Below are 15,126 nucleotides of genomic sequence, written 5' to 3'. Positions count from 1 at the left end.
CACTGTACATTACATCACCAGAATTTACTCATCTTATAACTGAAAGGTTATACTCTTTGACCAACATTTCCCCCAGGTCCTGGCAACCACCATTCTACACTGCTTCCTTGAGTTTGATTTTTTTAGATTCCATATAAAGTGAGATCATGCAGTTTTTCATTTCCTTTCTGTGACTTTCATCCACACCCCCAATGGCACTTCTCATTTGGCATTCCACCGTAAGTATTACGTTGACTGTGAGACCCTGTGAGATATTATTGAGAAAAATCGCATGGTCATGCCAACCATCAAGGTATGAGAGGCCATACATGTTCATTGGAGGACATGTTAAAGATGATTTATGCAAAAGGATATCCTGGCTAAGATCGGGCTCAAGAGATACTACATTTTTGATGAGTAAAGCCAAGTAAAAACTTTTAATTGAATGTGGCACTGTAATAAGTTGTTCATCATCTAAAGATGTAGACTTTAAATTACCTAGATAAACTGTTCCCTTATTTTTAGATAATCAACAGGTGAGCCCTCCAATGATACAAATTTAAGGCATGTCCTTTGTTCTTAACAAAATTGTGATGACCTATAGGCCAAAGTCAAGTGTTGTGGTTCGATCAGTCAGTATGTAAGGTAGAATCAGAGCTAGATCTGTGAGAATATGGATTTCATTTTTTTATTAGTTTTAATATCATTATTATTATTACTGGTTGACTTGTTTCTTTGTTTTGTTTTTTTGGGGGGGATTGTTTATTATCATTTTTGAGGACTACTTGTAAGAGATGAGTCACAGAAGACAGAAGTAGCTTTCCTAGAAGATAGCATGAACAGAATACTCCAACACCCATATCATAGAGAAGAGACATCCTCTGAGGTCCTTTTAGAACCAACAACGCTCTGCTCCCTTGGTAAGCTATAGCTATGAGAACATGGCTATGGTGCCACATACTCATCAGTCACAGCAACAGGAGATCTTTTTTAGACTACTTGGTGGCTAGCCTGGGGAAGCTAGAACAAGAAAGGAGAAATAAGAAAGATGTCACACTGGGAGTGTGAACACCTGGGAGGCTCCCTTTGGAGATTGGCAGACAAAACTGCAAGACTCTTGGATGCTGAGGTCTTGTAAACATAGTGTGGGAGACACTGTAATCTGGGTATTAAAAATAAAAGAGGTTTAATTTTATATACGAAGACTGGTGAGGATTTTTTCCAACTTCCTTATTAGGTACAAACTAAGTGTCTTGAACAAGATTACCCAGGAGGAGACCACGCCTTGTGCATCAATATTTTAAGCTCTAGGAACTTTTAATAATGTCAGCTAAGAAAGTAAAATAACACAAAAATCTTCTCTGCCATAAAGTCAAATGCAACTTTATCGGAAAATAATATTTCTCCCAAATACACGATGCAACCATAAGCCCAATTCTTAGAGTATCTCCTGATTTCTTACCGAGAAATCTTCTCTAAAATCACAGATTATCAGAAACACTTTTGTTTGAAATGATTTCAGTAGGAAAAAACATCCCACTCTTGTCTGGAAGAGTTAAGTTGTGAGGCAGCAAAGCAGCCTTGATTTCCAGGCCATCTGTAGAGTTTCAGATAGTGGGTCTCTGCACATAACATCTGACAACTATTTTAAAATGTTTCCAAGAAAGGTCCATTTTAGTTCTGGACTGATTTTGCCCTCTTTACAGATAGCACTACTTTGCTTTGAGCCCATCAAAACTCTGATGCATTTACATTACACCTAAACTCCACTCTTTTGCAAAGTCCTTAACTCTTTTCCTTCCTTTGCTGAAACACTCCATGGATTCCTTTGACGTGCAATCCCCCACATCGCAATGAGTCAGTAAACCGGATTTATTTAGTCTACAGGTTTTTCCCACAGGCTCTCAGGTGTATTGGGCTAGGAAAAGACCATGTCTTAGATTTTAGAGTCTCCTTTTAGCACAGTAAATTATCTGTATTTTATCCTATTCCTTAAGCAGAAGTAAAAAAGTGATCTGGTTGCAAATCAAAGTATGTTTATAGCTGAAAGTTTCCATGTTATAAACATAAAAAATTCTTAAGACCAGAGACAGAAAAAAAAAAAATCAGTCTTTAAAATGAAAACAAAATAAAACAAAACAGAGTTGGTTTCCTTTCACTTTGCTAAAACTCAGGCTGTGCCTCTTAGAATACAACAATGGCCAACAAGAGGGGGTTTTCTCCTTATTAATATGATGAAGCAAGTAATAGGATATGACCATTGCATCACTTGAGAGACACTGATAAACTTGAAATATGAACCTCCAAAAACCTTCTTCCCAGTCCTCATTCTTGATCTATCACATTATTTTCTAGCTAACTGAGAAGCAGAAAACAACAATAACAACAAACAGAAGAGAATATGCTCCAACTCCCACCACTTTTTCCCACCCTCTTGCAATTGCACCTGGATACTATTACTATGGTTGACCTCTCTGTGCACCTAACAAAGGCTATCCCTTCTGCTCTCTTGCTAGATCCCACCTGCTCATGCCCATTCAAGGGTATTATTCCAGTATTTCGCTTTTTTTCCCTAGTAGTCAGCATCCAGGTCAGTCCCCAGCAATCTCCACTCCTGGTATCTATGCCATCATGTAATCTCTTCTCTCACTGAATCAGGGAAGAACCACGTGACCCACAGAATACTGTGAAAGCAATAGTGTGTGACTTCAGAAGCTATGTCATAAAGGACAATGATACTTCCACTTTTTTAATTTCTCACACTGGGAAAAGCTGCATCATGTCATGAGAACATTCAAGCAGTCCCAGTGTGAAGCCCATGTGAAGAGGAACTGAGGTCTTCCACCACCAGCTAGACCCAACTTGACAGTCACGTGAGTAAGGAAACTTGAAGGTAGAGTCTCTAGAACCACATCTTCAGATGTCTGGAACCTCAGCCAACACCTGCAGCAGCTTTAGGAGACATTCAGTGAGAGTCCACCCAAGATGCTCCTGAATTCTTGACTCCCAGAAACTGTGAGAGATAATAAATGTTTTGTGTTCTTCAAGCCACTCCATTTGGGGATAATTTGTTGTGCAGCAGTAGATAACTAGTACATCTCCTGTGATCAAAATACTTCCGTGGCTCCCAATTTTTCTCAGAGAAAAAACCAAAGTGCTCTTGATGACTTACATCCTATTCATCATTACCTCTCCAACTTCATCTCCTCTCTCACTTTAGTCCCAGCTAGAGTGACCTCTTCACCATTCCTCAGATATGCTTCAGGGCCTGTGCTCGCCATTCCTTCTCCCTCTCCCCTGCCTCTTTCAGGTCTTTACTCAAGTGTCTCTCTCTGGGTGAGCCTTTTCCTGGCTGCTCTTCCAAGAACATAGCATCCCTACATGCACTCACACCCACACACATTCTCCATTATCCCTTTCTCCTGTTTCTTTTCCCCCAGCATATATTACTATTTAATATACTATATATATTCCTTATTATCTGGTTCCCCTTAGTAAGGCAAAAGCTGAGTCAATGCAGGGAATTTTGTTTACTTCCAATGCCTGGGGCAGTGCCTGATTTTTTATAGTACACACTCCATAAAGATTTGTCCAATGAGTATATGAATGGTAAGGCTGTAGGGATACTCCATAGTAGCTTTAAAAATGCTTCAGACATAGACCTTTTGTGACCCACTCCAACTTTATAAAGCTCCTTCAAAAATTTACTGCTGGAAAGGGCTTTTCTTTCCTAAGTAATTATTTCATCAAAAAATGCAGTTAAATGGTAAACTTTCCAAACCAACTGTTTGCCTTTTTCCTTGTAAAACTCAGATGAAAATTGAAATTAAACTATAGTAATTATGTGAGTCCTTAGGGTCTGTGCCTTTTGTTTCATCTTGATTGTTTTTCTTTTTTTAAGTTCCCTGTGTTTTATCCTTCATTCTTATTATTTCACTGTGTGTTCCCATTCTACACTGCTTCAAAGACATTATGAAATTAATATAAATAAAAACAAATAATAAATACTGTTTTCTTTAACTCACAACAGGAGATTAAAACCATCATTGGTTTACTATACTTATGGAAATACGAACTTTTTAAGGAACAAAGCTTTAACTCTTTTGCGAACCCTTTTAAAAAGTCAACATAAGGTAATAGTTTTATTATTCATCAAGATAAACTTTATTGTAAAATATTTTACTGACAAATATGCTATGAGTCAAGACAAGAATACTTATTTCAACATTAAGTCATCAATTTTGAGTACCGTAGTAAATTTTATCCAATTTCAAATTATTCTTGGAAAATTTTATTTGCTTTCATTATATAATAAAACTCTTCTTGAAAATTATTTGTGTTAAAGTGTTTCCTTCTTTTCCAAAGAACCTAGGAAGAGTTCTTTTAAACACTAAAGTACAGGATTACACTATCTGACAAATCAGCAGGGGTTTTTATTTGTCATCCCACAATTCATAATTTTTCATTATATATAGAGACCCCCAAAATGGGGAGCGGGAGCACACATCCTACAGGATTCTCTAGGATCACTTAGCAACTAGGGCAAAGAGAGAAAATAACTGAGATTTTTTTAAAGTTGTTATATCCATACCTACCCCAATGGATCATAAAATGATAAACACAAGTTTAGAGATTACATATGGGTAACAATTGATTTTGATTCTATAAGAAAGTAAAATAGTACTTGACAGTAGATGTTCACTTTGTAAATACTTCTCATAGTGAATAGTCGAAAAAGATCAACAAATAATATATAAATTATATAATATATATACATATGTATGTATATAACCATATTTTAAATGTTATATACTTGGTAAAGTTCATCTGACTGAGAAAAGAATATAACTGCTATAAAATAATCACAAACTTAAAGTGATATTTTCATAGATTTTAATTTTTAGAACAGTTTTAGATTTACAGGAAAAATGAGAAGATAGGACAGAGTTTCTATATACCACCTTTCTCCCCTCTCACATTTCCCATATTATTAACATGTTGCATTGGTATATATCATTGCACATTAATGATGTGTTGCATCATTACAATCAATGAGCCAATATTGATAGATTATTATGAACTAAAACCTGCAGTTTATATTAGGGCTCATTTTTTAGGTTGTACAGTTCTATGGGTTCTGAGAAATGTGTAATGCCATATATCCACATTACAGTATCATACAGAGTAGTTTTACTGCCCTTACAATCTCTGTGCTTCACATACTCATTCATCCCCTCCTTTCCTTGAAATCTTTGCAAACACAGGCCTTTTTCTGTCTCTATAGTCTTGCCTTTCCCAGAACACAGTTGGAAACATATAGTGTGTCTTTTTTTCAGATTGGCTCTTTTCACTTAGCAATATGCATTTAAAATTCTTCCATGTCTTTTTGTAATGTGATGGTTCATTTCTTTTTATTTTTAAACAATATTCTATTGTATGATGTACTATGGTTTATCTATCCACTCACCAATTAAGAGATCTCAGATGATTCTCGTTTTTAGAAATTATGAATAAAACCAATATAAACATTTGTGTAGGCATAAATTTTAATTCATTTGGGCAAATACGTAGAAATGTGATTGCTGCATAACATGGTAAGACAATGTTTAACTTTGAAGAAACCCCTCAACTGTCTTCCAAAGGAACCATACCATTTTGCATCCCCACCAACAAGGAATGAGAGTTTTGGTTGCTCCACAGACTGACCATTAGGTCACATTGTCAGTTTTTTGGATTTTAGCTATTTCATTATGTATAAAATGGCTTTAAAATGCAATTTAATTTGCAACTGCTGTTTTAATTTGAAATTGCCTAATGATGTATTATTCTGAGCATCTTTTCATATGATTGTTTGCCATTTTTGTATATTCTTTAGTAAGACATCTGTTTGAATCTTTATCCCACTTTTCAAGTCGTATGGTTGAGTTTTAAGAGTCTTTTAAATAATTTTAGATGAAAGTTGTTTATCAGGTATGTATTTTGCAAATATGTTCTCCTGTATGAGGGTTGCCTTTTCATTTTTTTAATAATGTCTTGCAGGGTAGTACTTTTTTAATTCTAATAAGTCCAATTCATCAGTTGTTTACTTCATTGATTGTGTTTTTAGTGTTGTTTATGAAAACTCATCACCAAACCCAAGTTCATCTAGATTTTGTCCTATATTATCTTCTGCAAGCGTTTAAGTTTTGTGCTTTACATTTAGGGTATGGGCCATATTAAGTTAATTTTTATGAGAAGTGTAAGGTCTATATCTAACTTTGTCTTGAACATGGGTGTCCAATTGTTCCAGCACCATTTATTGAAAAGCCTATACTTTCTCCACTGAATAGCCTGTTTTCCTTTGTCAAAGAATAGATGATTACATACGTGGAAATCTATTTCCTTGGCTCTATTTTCTGTTCCACTGATCTGTATCTATTTTTTCATTAATACCACATTGTCTTCATTGCAATACCTGATCATAAGCCTTGATCAGGTTATAGGGTTGGGTAGTGTCATTTCTCCAACTTTCTTCTTCTTCAGTACTGTGTTACTTATTCTGGATATTTTGCCTTTCCACATAAACTTTAGAATCAATTTGTCAATTTTCACAAAACTACTTGTTGAGATTTTTGTTGGGATTGCATTGAATTGATAAACCAAGTTGGGAAGAAGTGATATCATAACATTACTAATTCTTCAATTCATGAACATGGGATATCTCTCCATTTATTTAGTTCACTGATTTCATCCATCAGAATTTTGTAGTTTTCTTCATATAGATCTTGCAAGTATTTTGTTAGATTTATAGTATTTTTTTTTATTTTAGTGAGTGCTAACATAAATAGAATTGTTTTTAATTATAAATTTTATTGTTCATTGCAGGTATACAAGAAAACAATTGACTTTTCTATATTAACCTTGTATCCTGTAACCTTTCTGTAAGTGTTTATTAGTTCCAGGAGTTCTCTTGGCAATTCTTAGGAATTTTCTATATATACAATCATATCATTTCTGAACAAACACAGTTTTATTTCTTCCTTTCCAGTCTGTATACCTTTTATTTCTCTTTCTTCTCTTATTTTATTAAGTAGGACTTTCAGGATAATGTTTAAAAACAGTGGTGAGAGGGATTACCTTTATCTTGCTCCTGATCTTAGGGGGAAAGATCTAGTTTCTTACCATTATGTATGCTTGCTGTAGGTTTTTGCAGATGTTCTTTATCAAGTTGAGGAAGTTCCCTCTCTTTTCCTAGTTTGTTCATGAATGGGTATTGGATTTCGTCAAATGCTTTTGCTGCATCTATTGATAAGATCATGCACTTTTCCTTTCTAACCTGATGATATAATAGATTACAGAAACTTATTTTTATTGTTGAATCAATTTTACATAGCTGGGATAAATCCTATTTGGTCATGGCATATAATTCGTTTTTATACATTGTTACATAGCTTATATTAGCTAATATTTTGATGAAGATTTTTGCATAAATGCATCTATAAGAGTTATTGGTCTGTAATTTTCCTTTCTTGTAATTTCCTTATTTGATTTTAGTATTAGGATAATGCTAGCTTCACAGAATGACTTAGGAAGTGTTTTTGTTGCTGTTTTCTGGAAAAGATCATAGGTAATTAGTATAAGTTATTCCTTAAATGTATGATTCACCAGTGAACTCATCTGGACCTGATACTTTCTGTTTAGAAGGCTACTATTAATTGACACAATTTCTTTGATAGATATAGGCTTATTCAGATTATCTATTTCTCCTTGAATGAGTTTTGGCAGATGGTGTCTTTCAAGGAATTGGTCTATTTTATCTAGATTATCAAATATTTGAGCATAGCGTTTTTCAGAATATTCATTATCCTTTTAACATCCAGGGGATCGGTAGTGATATGTCTTTTTCATTTCTAATAATAGTAATTTGTGTCTTCTTTTTTTCTTTTTTTAACTAGTCTGGCTAGAGGTTTATTAATTTTATTGATCTCTTTAAATAATCAGTTTTTTGTTTCATTGATTTTCTTTATTGATTTCTGGTTTTCAATTTTATTAAATTCTACTCTTTTTTTTTCCTTACTTAGGATATAATTTGTTTTTGTTTCTGGTTTCCTACTGTATACAGTTAGATTATTTATCTCAAAACTTTCTTTTCTGATGTATGAATTCTGTAAGTTTCCCTCTAAGCACTGATTTCACTTCATTTCATAAATTTCATAAAGAGCATTTTCATTTTCATTTAGTTTGAACTTTATTTCATTTTGAGAACTTTCTTTGATCCATGACTTATTTAGGCATGTTGTTTATATTCCAATATTTTTGGATTTTCCAACTATCTCTCTGTTATTTATTTCTAGTGTAACTTCACTGTGGCCTGAGAGCACACATTCTATGATATTTATTCTTTTAAACTTGTCAAGATGTAGTCTATGGTGGTCAATGCTCTATGTGAGCTTAAGGAGAATGTCTAGGCTACTGTGATTGGATGAAATATTATATAACTGTCAATTAGATCTAGATGATGATAATGCTATTCAATTCAACTATATCTTTACTCATTTTTTGCCCACTAGATCTATCAATTACTATTGGAGGGGTGTTGAAGATTCCAACCACAATAGTAAATGTGTGTTGATTTCTTCTTTCAGTTTTAACTGTTTTTGCCTCCTGTACTCTGACACTCTGCTGTAATGTGCATAGATAAGATTGCCGTGTCTTCTTGGAAAGTCAGCCTCTTTATCATTATGTTATGCTTCTCTTTGTCCCTCATAATCTCCTTGTTCTGAAATCTTCTTTAAAATTAAAGTAACTATTCTCAGTTTCATTTTGATTAGTGTTACCATGGTATATCTTTCTCCATCCCTTTTAATCTGTGTCTTTATAATTAAAGTGGGTATCCTGTTAATAGCATGCATCTGGGTTCTGTATATTATTTGCTCTATTGTTTAATTAGTGTATTTAGACCACTCACATTTAAAACGATTATTGAGGGCGCCTGGGTGGCTCAGTGGGTTAAGCCTCTGCCTTCGGCCCAGGTCATGATCTCAGGGTCCTGGGATCGAGCCCCGCATCGGGCTCTCTGCTCAGCAGGAAGCCTGCTTCTCCCTCTCTCTCTGCCTGCCTCTCTGCCTACTTGTGATCTCTCTCTGTCAAATAAATAAAATCTTTTAAAAAATAAATAAATAAATAAAATGATTATTGATAGAATTGGATTAATACCTACTATAGTTTCCTATTTGTTATCCTGTTCTTTGTTTCCTTTGTCTTCCCCTTTTTTTCTACTTCCTCTGGTTTCAGTTAAACATTTTATTTTTCCACTTTCTCTCTCTCGGCCTATCAGTTAAACTTCTTTTTTACCATTTTTTAAGCAATTGCTTAAAGTTTGCAGTATACATTTACAACCAATTTAAACCCACTTTCAAATAACACCATACATCTTCACAGATAGTGCAAGTACTTTATAGTAAACTATTCCCAATTCTTCTCTCCTGTCCCTTCTGACTTTACTGTTATTTTACTTATTCTATAAGCTATGTAACCATGTAAGCTATAACCACCTAGTATGTTCTTGCTCTTTGTTTTGAAGTTATCTATTAGGGCAATTAAGGATGCAAATAAAAGATCTTAGTTTTGCCTCCATTTATTTATTTTCTAACGTTCTTCCTTTCTTCATCTTGATCCAATTTTCTGAACTATATTTGTTCCTCTCTATGAAAAACTTCTTTTAACATTTCTTCCAAGATAGGCCTACTGGTGATAAATTAATCAACTAATTAATTTTAAAAATGCTTTAGTTTTTGTCTGAGAAAGTCTATATTTCCTCTTTACTTTTAAAAGGATAATTATACTTAATTCAGATGTCTAGATTGATGGACTTTTCTATCAATATGAAATATTTCACTATATTCTCTTCTTGCTTGCATGGTTTCTGAAGAAAAGGCTGATAAAATTCTTACCCTTGTTCATCCGTAGATAAGGTATTTTCCCCCAAACTGCCTCCTTTCAACATTTTTCTTCATCTGATTTTCTGCAATTGAATATGATATGCCCACATGTAAATATTTTCTGGTTTTACCTTGTTTAGTGTTTGTACTTCCTAGACCTCTGATTTGGTATCATCTGTCATTAATTTTGGGAAATTTTCAGCCATTATTACTTTAAATATTTCTCTTCCTTTCTCTTTTTTCTTTCCATATTCTCATTACCTTGTGTTACACTTTTTTGTGTGTAATTTTCCACAGTTTTCAGATATCCTATTGAGTTCTTTCAATACTATGTTCTCTTTACATTTATGTTTGCAGAGTTTCTATTGCCAAATCTTCAAGCTCACTGACTATTTCTTGGCTGTAAAAAAGCATTCTTCATTTCAGTTGCAGTGTTGGTTTCATTCTTAAAATGAATGAAAAGCACTTTCTTTTCATTCTTAAAGTTTTCATCACCCATATTACACATTTTGTCTTGTATGTTAACTTTCTCCAACAGAGCTCTTACCATATTAATAATAGGTATTTTAAATCTGAAGTCTGATAGTTCCAAAATCTCTACCATATCTGAATTTGGTTATGAGGCTTGCTTTATCTCTTTAGATGTGTTTTTTCTTGCCTTTTAATATGCCTTGTAATTTTGTTTTACAAGCCAGATATGATGTATCAAATAATAGGCACTGTTGTAAGCAGGCCTTTAGTGTGAGATTTTCTTTTTCCCTTGCCAGAGTTAGGTTGTGTTTAATATTTGCTATAGCTGTAGATGTCATAGATTTCAGTTTCTCCTAATATCCTTCCTTCTGTCTCCTGTTTTGTTTTTCAGCTTTCCTAGAAAGTCCTTAAACTGTGTCTGTGTCTTGCAGCCCTCTCAGTTGTAATCCACTGTTATTGTTGGAAAACTTTTAATATGCTCATAAGGTATTGGGGAGTGGAAGCACTCTATACTCTTATGAGTAGATCTCCATTTTTAGTGAGCCAGGATCCCTGAACTGTAACCCTCAGAGAAGTTTCCTAACCCTTTTTTTTCTTCCTGAGAGACAGGAAAAGTAGAAGGGGCTCAGATCACCCAATTATTCTTCTTCCAAGTCTGATAAAGCTCTGATAAAGATGTTTATCTAGAAGACTAGGCTTTATTTCAGAGAACGGAGGTTCTGGGCATGTTTCATAACGGCTACATTTCCCCTCCCTTTGCCTGAGGCAAGAGGAAATTTTTCTCTGATCTTTACTGTGAGAACCTAGCAAGACTCCTGAAGGTCAACTCCTGAAGGTATGGGTGCTCCCTGGTCACTGGGTCCTCACCATTACTGTTGAAGAGCCCTCTACCCATTACTGGCTCCAGTGAGGTCATAAGGTATGATTCTCTGCATTTACCTACCTTTGCAGTTTTCAGGGAGGTGATTTACCTTGTGACCTCAATTATCTGGTAGATGTAAGAAGAGTTGCTGATTTTCAGTGTGTTCAGCTTTCTTCTTATCTGCATGACAGGAGTGATAACTCCCAAGGTCTTCAAATGCCATAGCAGAAACCAGAATTCTAATGATATTTTTTAATATATTTTATCTTTCGACCACATAAAAGGATGAGGTACACAGATCTTATTATGTCAGTAATAACATAAAAAGGCAAACAGGTTTAGAGAGAGCAAATGAATTTTCTAGAGATAAATGGCTAGTATACACAGCTAACCTGGATCTTCTATTGCCTTCCCAAACTTTTCCAATATAGGCTTTTATGTTTAGACATTAATGCATATGAAACAACTCAAAAGAAGAATTTTAGTTTAAACAGAGGACCATCTGGGTTTGGATTAAGTCTATGGCATGATGTGAAAAGCACTGGACTTGAGACATCCTTTAATAAATGTCCTCAATCCTGACTCAGCCCCCAACTCACTTTAAGATTTTAGGAAATTCTCTTATCTTAGGTGAAAAGCCTTAGCTTCCTTAATTCTTTATATAATGTGATACTTTTCCTTCCCATCTGCTGCTTACACTATTGGGTGTGTGTTTGTGTGTGTGTGTGTGTGTGTGTGTGTGTGTGTGTTTTGAGAGAGAGAGAGAGCATGAGCAGGGAGGGGCAGAGGAAGAGAAAGAGAGAGAGAGACAATCCCAAGCAGGCTACACACTCAGTATGGAACCTGAGGCAAGGCTCAGTTTCACAACCCTGAGGTCATAACTTGAGCCAAAATCCTAAGTCTGCTGCTTAACCAACTGAGCTATCCAGGCACCCCTGCTTTTTCATTATTGTTTATGAATATGACTACTATTAAAGATTTCATTTTTATTTATTTATTTGACAGAGATCAAAAGTAGGCAGAAAGGCAAGCAGAGAGAGGGGAAGGGAAGCAGGCTACCTGCTAAGCAGAGAGCCTGATTCGGGGCTCAATCCCAGGACCTTGAGACCATGACCTGAGCCAAAAGCAGAAGCTTTAACCCACTGAGCCACCCAGGTGCCCCATGAGTACAGTTTAAAGCAGGACTTCCTTCCAGGATACCTCATCTTTGAGCAGCCCTTATGCTTTCTTCCTCTTATAACTCTACAGTCATTACCAACTACTGAATTGTCTCTGTTAACTGTCACTTCCTCAGAGAGGCCTTCCTTGATCTCTTAGACTAGGACAAAACCCAGCACTTCCCCTTTTCTGAACTTAATTGTTCATATCTATGTTTTTTGCTCTTCTGGAATCCATATCAAGGCAGGACTCCTATAGGTCACTGCTGTACTCCCAGGGCTCTTAAGTCCAGAACAGTGCTGTCCAACAGAACTTCTTGTAATGATAGTAATATTCTGTAATCTGCATATGTGACTATCGAGCACTTAAAAAGTTTCCAGTACAAATGAGCCACTGAATGTTTACTCTAATTTGAATTCAAATAGCCATATGCAGTTAATGGCTACATCCCTGACCATGGAGGACTAGAGCAATGTTTCTCAAAATCGAAATTGAAATGTCAGGAATCAGTATTTTAACTCCTTCTCCCGGTAATTCTTCCCACCAATAAAATTTGACTGTTGATCTAGAATGTGATTCTCAAGACTGGCTACACATTAGAATCATCTGGAGGAGAAAATGATTCCTAAGCCACATTGCCAGAGATTCTATTTCAGCTGGTCTGCTGTGGGGTCCAGGTATTAGTATTTTAAAAAACTAAATAAAGCAAGGGCTCCTGGGTGGCTCAGTGGGTTAAAGCCTCTGCCTTTGGGTCAGGTCATGATACCAGGGTCCTGGGATTGAGCCCGCATCCCGGCTCTCTGCTCAGCAGGAAGCCTGCTTCCTCCTCTCTCTGCCTGCCTCTCTGCCTACTTGTGATCTCTGTCTGTCAAATAAATAAATAAAACCTTAGGGGAAAAAAAAAAAAAAAACTAAAGCAGAAAACCTCTTCAGTGATCATCATGTACAATCAAGTTTCAGAGGCCTAGAACATATGTTCTCACATGGTACTCAGTACCTATTAGATAAATACACAGAAAAACTGGTCTGTGTGCATTTAGAAATGATCAGTGATTACCAGTGAAATCTTGTGATGCCACAGAGATGTTACTGACATTAGTGATTCAGAAGAATTTCTTGATGGGGATAACAAATTCAGCTTCAGGCAGCCTTTTATGATTGTATGAAATTCCTTGGCCCTTTGTTTCATTCATAATCAGTACAAATACCACCTAACTCTGTCAGCTTTAGAGGATGACTCGCACAGAGCTCCCTGAAGGATCATCTCTTAAAATATACGAAAGCTTTTCTAGTTTGCTGGTTGATCCACACAGGGCCAGAGGACGCCGCCTCAGGGTCACGTGAGTCACAAGACCACGCTCCCCGAGCAGCAGTTGGAGAAGGTGTTTCTCAACCTGCAGCCCTGGGCGGCCTCCACGTCTCCTTTATTGCAGTGCTCCCTCCTCCTCCAGGCGTTGAGCCCTAACTGTCCCCGCAGGAAATAATGGCTGGCGGGGCAGCCGGGTCGCGCGGAGGCAACAGACCTCCGGGTCATAGGTGCTAGAGCCCGCCCTTCTCCCGCCCAGTCATAGATAATTTGTCCCGGCAGGAAGTAAAGGCCGGCGGGGCTGTCTCAGCAGCTGGGGAATAGGCGGGTGCGGGCTCCGCCGCGGCGCAGGGGAGACACCGGAGAGGGTGCTGAGCTGGAGGGAGCTTCAGCGCCAGCCCAGAATGCAGTGAGTACGAGCAACCAACTCCATGGAACCCGGTAGCTTTGCAGTGGAGGTCTCCTGATTTTTCAGAATGCGCTGATGATTAAAAAAAAAAAAAAAAAAAAAAAAAAAAATCAAAGCTCAGAATAAAAAAGAAAAAAAGAAAGATCAAAGGTCAAAACAAGTATGTTCAAGCACTGAGAATTTTACCGAGGATGTTGGCAGATCTTGCCAGGAGAGTTGAGGAAATCAACATGAAACTAAAACTGAAATCTTAGTTGCCGTAGAAGAAGCATTATTGATTAGAACGTGCCAAGTTCTAACAAAAAAAGGTCTACATAGAAGTTTAAATTGACAGGGAAAATTGAAAGGAAAAACATTTACAAATAAATGAAATAGAAGTACAAAAATAAAGGACTAAAATATCAGAGGACACTTGAAGGCAAGCACTTAAAAACTCTTATTTAAGTGGTTTGAGACTTGTTAACAAGTCTGCACTAAAAAGAATTGGGAGTTATGTGCTAAAAGTGATATTGCTTCACTTTTGCATATAAATTTTATTGATTTAGGAAGGTAGATTCTTCCTTAACGATGGTGCATATTGCCAACTTGCCAGCCCACATTGAAATTAGGTCACTTGCTTTCTGAAATGTACTGGAGCTGTATGCAATAAATTTCATTTATTTGCAGGATATAACTTTAATATTGATAGTGTTCACTAAGCAGTCAAAATGCAGTTCATGCACTCGGATTAGCTCTTCAAATTATTACTGCAATATCAATGAAATCTAAGAGGGTTGTCAATGGTCTTCAATAAAGCCATCTTTTCACTTAAATAATTTGCCACTTCTGAAAGTTAGGCGTTCTCTTAACAGTTTGTGTTTATAGAGGTTTTGTTTCACTTTGCTTATTTTAATTTAAATGGAAAGAAACTAATTTCTTAGCTATCACCAAATCATGTGTCTTCTTAGTCCCGTGATATCCTTCCCAGGTAACTCCAGTTCCTCTGAGCTATTATGGTCCTGATATTTTAGCAGCAGTACAC

At 36.1% G+C, this 15,126-nt stretch overlaps 1 protein-coding gene across 3 annotated transcripts in view; it reads left to right on the top strand.

Annotated features, from left to right (window-relative positions):
* The first annotated feature begins 13,854 nt into the window (after positions 1–13,854).
* The window catches only part of TMEM144 (transmembrane protein 144), a 37,552-nt gene continuing 36,280 nt past the window's right edge, over positions 13,855–15,126 (top strand). For 2 of the 3 annotated variants that reach the window (XM_059394096.1, XM_059394107.1), the window contains exon 1: positions 13,855–14,105. The gene's annotated coding sequence lies outside the window, so the exon portion shown is untranslated. Of the gene's footprint in view, positions 14,110–15,126 lie in introns of all 3 variants that reach the window. The other variant, XM_059394114.1, reaches the window with a different exon arrangement.

The sequence above is a fragment of the Mustela nigripes genome, chromosome 1 (genome assembly GCF_022355385.1).
Source record: "Mustela nigripes isolate SB6536 chromosome 1, MUSNIG.SB6536, whole genome shotgun sequence".
Taxonomy (NCBI): domain Eukaryota; kingdom Metazoa; phylum Chordata; class Mammalia; order Carnivora; family Mustelidae; genus Mustela; species Mustela nigripes.
The sequence above is the reverse complement of the archived record's forward strand: the minus strand, read 5'-3'. Positions and strand labels throughout refer to the sequence as shown.